We start from the raw sequence: 10,104 nt of genomic DNA on the forward strand, positions 1-10,104 counted from the left end.
CTCCTTGGTATTAAAGAAGTTTGCATTTTACTAATAGAGAAACCTTAAGCAAATCATACCAGAAGAGAATAACACTAGAGCTTTTGTACAAGTATGATAATAAACACAGAAATAATCATGATTAAGCACGAAAGAATTAGCTGTATAAATTTGATGTTTATGCCAGAATAGGCCAGTTGACATAAGCTACTTTAATTGGCTAATCTGGATAGTCACTGAGCCATTATTTTCTTAATATTGTTTTTAATTAACATGAATAATATAATATTGTTAGTGAGCTTTTCTTTTTGCTAATTTAGATGTTCTTATAATTTTTTGTTTATAAGTGACCTAGAAATTAGAGAACAATGGTTCAGTGCATATTCACATTAGCAACTAAAATATATTTGCATATTCTAATTGAGTTCTTAGTTCTATTCACACTTTTATCCATCTCTTTTAGGACAACTACCATATCTTCAGGACTAATATTTCTACTTCAGCTTCTACTGGCATCTCTGTATTCATCAATCAAACAACAAATTAATCACATAATAAAGAGAGTCAAATCAGATAATTTACCTGGCAGAAATCATTTGTTGACGGTCCATGACATATAAAGTAAAATTAAATTCTCTACTCAGGCCCATAGGAGATTTTATCTATACTTATAATTCATATGCAATATTTCACATCAGTTCTTTGAAGATAACCAGTTTGTTTTCATTTTATGGCTATGCATTTGTGCATGTTTTTTTAACATGCCTAAAATATTCTTCCTGTCAACCCAGCTATGACCTGTTTATTCACAACAGCTACTCCTGAAATTAAATCCCACGATTGAAGAAATAATTTTGTGACCATAAAACTAACCAGACTCATCTGATAACTTTCATACCTTACTCTTTAAATAGTGCCTTGCTGTGTGTATTTATTTTCTATTCCTTTTCATAGTCTGTAATTAGTCCATCATGGAGGATCCACACTTGGCCATATATTTGACTCAAATTCTGAGCACAAAGTAGGTACTCTGAATGAAGTAGGTGCTGAAATGTGTTGGATAAATGGAATAAAAAGAATTACAAACTGTGCTATGATATAGTCAAATAAAATATCCCTCCTTGACTACACAAAACATGTGACAAGCATGGAAGTGACCTACAGAGATCACCTTTCAGAAGGGAACCAGATATAGAGATTGCAGCTACATGATATTTTCCAGTTACATTTCCTGTGAGATAAAGTATAGCATTATATCAAAGTGCTCTTCAGAGAGTTCTTGAAATTGAATAAAGATACTAGGTTCTTGGCAAATGCTAATTTCTATCTCATGTCCTTCTCTTTTAATGGCTAATTTTGCTCTGGAACTCCTCTTTGGGAGGCTAAGACTCTCGTAACTGTGGTAGACACTGATCCTCTTCCTAACGAAATGTTACATCTTCTCTGCTCTCATAGTCCTCTCTTCTCATAGGCATCAGCCCTGCATCATGGCCTGAAAACTTTTCCTGTCTAAACTCATTTCTTCCACTTTATCTAACACAGTTTTAGTTCATAATATATCATTTGTACTTCTAATTTTATTTTGTACTGAAACATCCAAACTGATACAGGAACTGTGTCAGACGTAGTCAGAAGATTCAGTCAATATGACAGTAACTGGATCACTTGACAAATGGTTAACATGGAATGTAGGGTGTGATTACTTCCTAGCACAAGGTAGTACCCCAACAATTAAAATTTCTTCATTCTATGGTTTGGAAAATTTTTCCAATGAAAACTATCACTCCCACCATAATTTTGACAGCACTTTTAAGAGATGGAGGTAATGCCTACCAACAACTTGGAGTTTTCTAGTTTCTCCATCATTTCCAGAGAGAAAACAAGAAATTGAGAGTTATTACTAAATAGAAAAATTGACTTTTAATAAATGAAGGTATGATTTTTTAGTTCATTACATTTAGCCTTCCATAGTAGGAAGAGACAAAATTGAGAGTCATATTCAGAATTTGATAGTCAAATTTACAAACTATCAGTGATGATTGAATTATCAGCCAGGGCATGTTTGTTATGCTAGTAAGTCCCCTGATAGAGAAAATTTGAAATTTTTAAACATGAGATGGATGCAGGGGGTAGATTACAGTAGGATTATTAATCTACCAATTCCTTGAATATGCTGAGCCTTTTGAGAAAGCCCTCCCCTCAGTGATAAAATAAATACCTCTCTCATCTCCAAAAATACTGAAGAGATTGACTTTTCTTGATGTGGCTGTGGCTTCTCTTACCTTCTCTCCTGGCATGTGGGATTTCCCTGGCTTTCAGGACACCTAATATTAAATCCAAGTAGGTTCAAGCTAGAAATGGTTTGGGAAGAACAAAGAAAGAAAGAGATCACACTTCAAAATTTCTAGTTGGTATTTAGGATAGAAGAGGTTGTCATTAATTTAGGTAATTAATAGGCATGGAGATTTTTTTTGAGACCTGAAGAATTTGAGGCAAGATTGTTACCAGCCAGAATTCGGACGGCTGCAGTTATAAGAGCTTTGAAAGGGCAATCAAAGGAGCTGGAGGAGTGCAGTTCAGATCCAAATGATACGTGTGTTATTTCCATCTGACAATAGGTATGTAAAGCCACTTTACCTACTAAGCCTGATGAATAAAAGCCTCCTCTTTCCCTTCCACACTTGGCACACATTTCTGTCTCTGAAAGGAAATGTCCAGGACTCAGGCTCTGTCCTGCAAGTACTAGTCAGTGAGTCATCTATAATATAAAGGGCTGATGTTATCTACCATGTCTTCATTAACTCACCACTTTGGCTGCTCTAGCATCCAGATGGGTCCTGGAGAATAACTGCAGACTACAGCAAGCTGAACTGCTCAGTATCCCTGATCACAGTTCTGTGCCGGATGTGGTTTTATTACTAATACAGATTGAAAGGGTTTAGCTCCATGGTATGAGACTATAGACTTGACCAACATGTTCTACTCAATTTCAGTCAGTAAAGGGGATGAGAAAGTTTTCATTCTTGTGGATTAGTTAACATCACTCCTTTACATTCCCCCACAGCTATGTAATGCTCCTGATTTCAACTTGTACCGCAGCCCAAATCCATCTGGACTGTCTGGACATGCTACAGTCACCTTGCTGGATTACTTCAGTGAAGTCAGACTGATAAAATAGGGTGTGCTATAAATCTGGTATAGGTCTTGGTATACAAATAAGAATGATAATAAAGCTCATGTGCCCCAGAGGAGAGAGGTAAATATACCAAAGTTCACAAACACGCTACTTTTATAAAGTTCTGGAAGCCATGCTAAGACATCTTCTTCAAAATAGAAGACAAATTGATCTTTCTTGCATAACCTAATACAAAGAAAGGAGCCCAATGGTTAGCAGAGCTCTTTGGGTTCTAAAAGAAATATGTACTACACCTAGGAATACACTTTGGCCCATAATCTGGACAACACAGAATGGCTTGAGTAAGACCAAGTTCTCTACAACCCGGTTGTGATGTAAGCTACCATGATATATGTGGAACATACACTTTGGCAGACTCTGTTAGGATGTCAATAGTAGGAAGCACTGCTGTGAGGAATCTTTAGAAACAACCAATGAGAAAATTACATTGTAGTTTCTTGGAACTCTCAAGCAAAGTCATGTTACCCATGGCAAAGAATTATATGAATTATGTGACTTTTAACATTTTTATTTGGGAAGTATCTCCTGGCTGCTCTTGACTGTTAGAAATCAAACACTTGATCATGTGTCCCCAAATAACTATTATTATCTTTGTCGAGATATAGTATTGGACACACATAGCAATAGTTTTTCATAATTTGTAAACAGTCAATCTGCATTTGATATTGAACCAGAGAAAAACACTAGTACCCTACCGTGGGCTGGTAGGGTGGACTCTCATATTATGTGCCATAGATTTACTAGTATTCATCCTTCAATTAATTCCCATGGCAATAAAAATGGAGGTCTAATCTGAGCAATTCAAGGAATATGAGTTGGATTTATAGATTGGTAGGCCTAATATGCTAGCTCAACACCAAAATAGATGATTGTTAGTAGACTTTTCCCTAAAGGAAAATTTAATCTTTCTAAACTTATTTATTTGGTTACAGAAATAATAAAAAAGAAAGGAAAAATATAATGTCAATCTCTAAATCCTATATTTTGAAGTAGGAGCAGGACACACAATTGGAATACACTCTAAATTTCTCAAGAAATGAAATTAGAATTTACACATAAGATCAAAGCTTGAGCCTTGGGCTGGAAGGCCACATTAATGAATAGAATGGCAATCATTACATGTGGTTTTATTTTATAGAAAATGTTTTTGATAAAATATAAAGAAATGGAGGGTCAGTAAATTATTGTAAAATTTTGTCTTTTCCCTCGTTAGGTTTTTAAGCCTTTATTCATTAATAATGTAAAAATATAATTTTCATTTTGTCATGGGTTTAAATTTGTTACTATGAAAAGAAATTTAGAAAACATCACAGGTGTTAGTAAATAAGACTAATAAGCTCACTATAATTGAGTAATTTGCTTAAAATAGTTAATCCCTGTGGCCATTAATGAAAACCACTAAGATATTTATTTAGATATTGAGTGGCCGTTGTATATAATATTTTGATCATTAATCATTTGTATTCCTTTCTCATAGTAAAATTATGACACCAATAATTATGTTAAGTTTTACAACCTACAAAGAAGTTATGTAAATTTTCAGACTTGGGGCCACTTCAATGTCCAAGCACAAATATAAACATTCTGGACTTTCTAGTGTAAATTTTGTTATATAGTGGACTTAGTGTCTTAGAAAACTTTTGCTTCTGAGAGGTAATTTACCGAGATTAATTTTATTTAGAAGAAAACTGATTATTTATATACTGATTTTTCATATATTCTCATATTAATAAATGAAATTACATTCCATAAATATATTTTGAGAAAAACTAGATAAATTATTTGTGATGACCTATATCAAAATGATTATTAGGTCACATAAGTAAAGAATCCTTCTCTCTCTCTCTGTACTAAAGAACATTATTTCCCATGTGATTTTAAAAGGGATATTAACCTTGTATGATACCAAAAATTTGCATTTTCTCATTAGAATAAGAAATATTTGCAGACTAGAATGAAATATGAATATTAACACTACAATTTGATTTCTAAAACAGTTTATAGTTTGTTGGAATGATTATGCCCCTAAATAATTTTATACAGAAATTGTGAAAGGCTTAATTCAACATGAAATAAACTGAGTTTTAGAAGTAAATGTTCACTTATACAAGAAAATTTCTTGAAAAAAATCTCAGAATTGTTTTTGTGAGTGAAAATATCGATTTCAAAGCCATGAGAAATATTCATAGCCTATACATATATTTCCTAAAAACGTTTTTCTATTATATGACCTTACATAGCATTACCAGCATTAGACATAAACATTAAGATTACCTAGTGAGAGTATTATCTATTTTTGTTTCTATGTTATATATTTCAAACTCAATTGTAAAAACTATAAACAATATATGTAGATAATTGGATACCTTATTTATGGGTTAATATAAAATCACTGTTCTCAATGAAGAACGTATAGTAATTATTGGTTTCTAATACCCAGTATAATTTTAAAGAAGTTTAAGCTTTTCTGAATATATGTCACAGAAAAGGAATTACATCTAAGGTATAATTTTGGTAAACTAAATATAATACATGCTTGTATACTCTCATCATATCAATATCAAATTGATACTGCCTTTAGGGAACTTTGACACCAATTACAAAGTGATTAATAAAACAGATATGGCATTGCAATGTTTAACTTTATGAGTCAACTTAAATGGGGTAAGAGACAGTCATATACTTGTTAAAAGATTATTTTGTGTGTACATATCTCTGAGAAGGTTTCTAGAAGAGACGAACACTTGAATTAGTAGGGTGAATAAAGAGGATACGCCTCCACCACTAAGGGCACTCACCTTCTGAAACACTGAAGGTATCAGTATCACAGAAAGGTGTAGGAAGGATAAATTTGCTCTTTGGTCTTGAGCTGAGATATCTGTCTTCTCCTACCCCCTGACATCAGTACTTCAAGACCATAAGTGTCTAGCTTCCCCGGCCTTTGAGTATTTAGGCTGTCCATAATTATACCGCCAGTCATGTCAGTTCTTCAGCTTGCATATGGCAAGTTGTAAGACATCTTGATCACCAGTATTGTGCAAATCAGTTGCATAATAAAACTTCTCATGTATTTTTATGTATATTTTATTGTTTTTTTTCACTCTGGAGAACTTCGACCAACACAGGTCTCTTTCCCATAGATATTCCTATTTGTAGGGAAATCACACTCTGAACAAGGGATTCAGAAACCTGTGGGTCCAGCCAGGATTTAACTCAGTGATGCCACCACCTACCTCACAGGCACAGGGTTCTGAGTTTGATCCCTGGTACCAAAAAAACAAAAGAAACCTGTGGCCCATGGGCCAAATTCTGGTAACAAAATCTTTTTATATATATATTTTTATTGTAGTATAGACATACTAATTCATGTATTTTTTTTGTAAGGATGTTGCACCTGGGATAGAAAATTTGAATATTTGAGACATGGAACTTGTATTTCACAAGTCTATGATATATACTGTTTGGCTCTTTAATAAAAGTTCACCAAGTTTTGCTCTTGAATATAAAGATTTTCAAAAAATTCTCAATCTATATTTTATTAAATAAAAAACTTTTTAAATGAGAAAAAGAAACTGAATTTTTAAAAACCCATATAAAAATGACTGCATTATGAAAGAATGAAAAATTTTCTGCAATATAGCCGAATTATTAATTGTACAAAATCCATATATTTGGGGATAATAAAAGTAATTCTGTATGGATTTAATTAAAAACTGATAGCTACAGTGTTGAGTAATACATACTATACTAGGATAAGAAAACCCAACTATAACCCCAGTAAAAATAAAATATAATTATTTGAAGGAAAAGAACACTATGTTATCAAAGGGAACATTTTCAGTGGGACTCCACATATTCATCCTCTGTGCCCATTGTGTATATGTGATGTACATATTTCTTGTACATGGTTAACCTTCTGTTGTTTTGATAGTTACATATTTTCTAATACTTCTCACCTACTGTCTGTTCATACTCGGCATCTGTTTTCAGTTGGCCATGTCTATATCTTGTCAGTCATACTATTTTTAGTACCACTCTTTCTTTACATTGTGAGTCACTGATTATCAATAAATTTTAATAAAATTAAATTAACTTTTGATAATGAGAATATCTCCTCTATTTAAGGAAATGAATATTAGTGGTTGAAAAGCAAATAGAGCTATGAAACATGTTTGTAATTATGAATTATTGATTTTTTCTGTACTTGCCATTATAATTTATTCAATCCAGATAGTTACTCCATGCAATCCTCATAATAATTCCATGATATCATTATTACACTACTATCTCACTTGGAATGATAAAGAAACAACATAGAATAACTATGGTGCTTAGGAAAACATCTTGGTGGTAAAGAATTCATAAAAATGAGACAGTATCCCAACTCTATATATGTAAAATATATTTACTCTTAACTACAATATTATCTACTGCAAACATGTACTGAGAAAAATAAAACAAAACAATTAAAAAATTAAAAAAAAAATTAAAATATTCTTACTCCATTTGGGATCTTTGTAACTTTCCATTCATGGAAGTATTTTTTTTTCTGTTCTGACATCTTTTGTAATCTGTTTAACAAATTTACAAAAGAGTATTACTTTGTCCCCCTTTGGTGAATATCTGAGGTCTTTTTTGTTTGTTGGTTGGTTAGTTTTTTGAGATAGGGTCTCACTTTGTAGTGCAGGCTGGCTTTGAACATGTGGTGATCCTTCTCTGCCTCTCAAGTGCTGGGATGATGGGCATGTGGCCCTCACTATACGAGGCTCTGAGCATTTTCATATCCAGTCATGATCTCAAATAATTGCAGTTTTCAAATAAATAAAATAATACACTCAGGTGTACATATTTCAGAAAGGTAAAAATAGCTGCACATTCCTTCAAGTTTGTTTTGAAATTTGTATTGCATATTGAGATAAGAGGAACAAAGGTATATTTACAGGGATATATCAAAAAGTTTAATGATTCCACAAAAATGTCTTCATATTAAATTTGTTTCTTGAAATCATAGTAGTTCAAATAGAACAGTATTTTGAAGAATCATGCAAAATTACCAAATCTTTATCAACATTTTTGAAGGAAAACAGAATGTGAATTATATTAATAAAAGTTCAAGTGCTATCATACCAAACCAATATCTTACTGCTTGAATTTCTAATTGAACTATATATAGAATGAATTCACTTTTTTACCTTTCTTAATGGCCAACTATATTTTCTTAGCAAAAGATAGTCAATTTATACAACTGAAAGCCATTTTACTACTTCTGTAAAAGAGCTCTTCAGAGATCCTTAAATAATATTTCTGTATTGGAAGTGAGAACTAACACTGTTTGTTATGTCACCAATTTCAGCTTCACGTTCCTATTCGGATGACATTAACAGTTACTTTCCACTTGAGCAACTTGGGGATTGGGTTTACTATGTTCGTTCAACAGAGAAAATCCTGAAACCAATGTGTAATTTTTCACTGAAAAGTTGAGTCCAAACAAATAAATGAATAAGAATGACTAGTGGCAAGATTCCTACCCTGAAAAGTTACTTTGACACAAGCCCAGATACAATCTATATTCATAATTTGTAAAGTGCAGTTTAAAATGATGCCACTTGGTTGAAAGTCATTTTTTCATATTTTCTTACTTTCATTGTATAATACTAGTGATATCTACTTTCTTGCCTTCTTTTAGATGACAGTCTTATAATAGATATTTCTAAATTTTAAAACATTAAAGTTCTATGAATCAAGCTGCTTATCAATATTATTATTGCTATTGGTTCTAAAAAATAATAACAACTCATCTCATTTGCCTGGTTTAAAAAAGCTATCAAGGAGATTGTTGCTACTAATAGAAAATGACATACCTAAAAAGTAGAATAAACTTAATGGATCCCTTTCCCCAAAAGGAAGAAAATGACAAACAATAAGTGAATATTTTCAAATTGTTTCATATGTAAACTTTCAAGACATTTATTTCTTTAAGTAATCTCCCAGGTCTTTCTCTCTCTCTTTCTTTCTTTTTTTCTTTCTTTCTTTCTCTTTTTCTTTTTTTTTTTTTTTTTTTTTTTTTTGCTACCGGGGATGGAAATCGGGTCTTTGAGCTTCCACAGCAGGTGGCGAAACCACTGAGCTAAATCCCTGGCCCTCCCCAGTCTTTGTTATTGTTCTTTATTTGTTTGTTTTTTTTAAGGCAGAATCTCTCTAAATAACTAAGTTTTCAGACTTGGCTTGAACCTGTTATCTTCCTGCCTTCAGGTCTCAGAGATCTAGTGTTACAGATACGTGTCACAATGCCTGGTTGTCATTTACTGTTAAAATGTATTGTAAAAAATGAGCTTCTGAGTAATTTAGAAAATGTTTTAAAACTTTGAATAAGTGGAGTCACTCCGCAGACAGTAGTAGATTATTAAAGGAAGTAGGCACACATTTAGCTGTACATTTCACAAATGAGCTAGCGGGGTCCATTTATTACATTGATGCTATGTCTTGGTCACTGATAGAAACACAACAGATTATCACTTCAAATATACTATAGGAGCTAATAACCCTCCCATGCACAGTTTTCTCCTCATTACTGTATGTAGAGATTAGAATCTTGTGCAGGATCGTACAGTTAGTAAATGTTAGAGCAGAATTTTGAGCTCAGATAATCTAAATTCATTAAAAAAACTATTTTGCCACTATAGTCTCTCTCCCTTTCTCTCTCTCTGGAAAACCTATTTCCCAATCAAAGTTTAAAATATACATCTCATATCTAGCAAAACACAAAATATTATTCCTTATTGTAATTTATCACATATTTATTAATCACATGTTGTATGATAAAACTTTTAAGTGGTAAGAACATAACAGTAAACAGGTAAATGTTGCTCTAATAGATTCTAGGTTTGTGAGACATAGTTTATAACTTCATGTTTTTCTAAACTATTATC

The sequence above is a fragment of the Heterocephalus glaber genome, unplaced genomic scaffold, assembly GCF_053883595.1.
Source record: "Heterocephalus glaber isolate CG9 unplaced genomic scaffold, H.glaber_assembly_v1.0 deba00001538, whole genome shotgun sequence".
Taxonomy (NCBI): Eukaryota; Metazoa; Chordata; class Mammalia; order Rodentia; family Bathyergidae; genus Heterocephalus; species Heterocephalus glaber.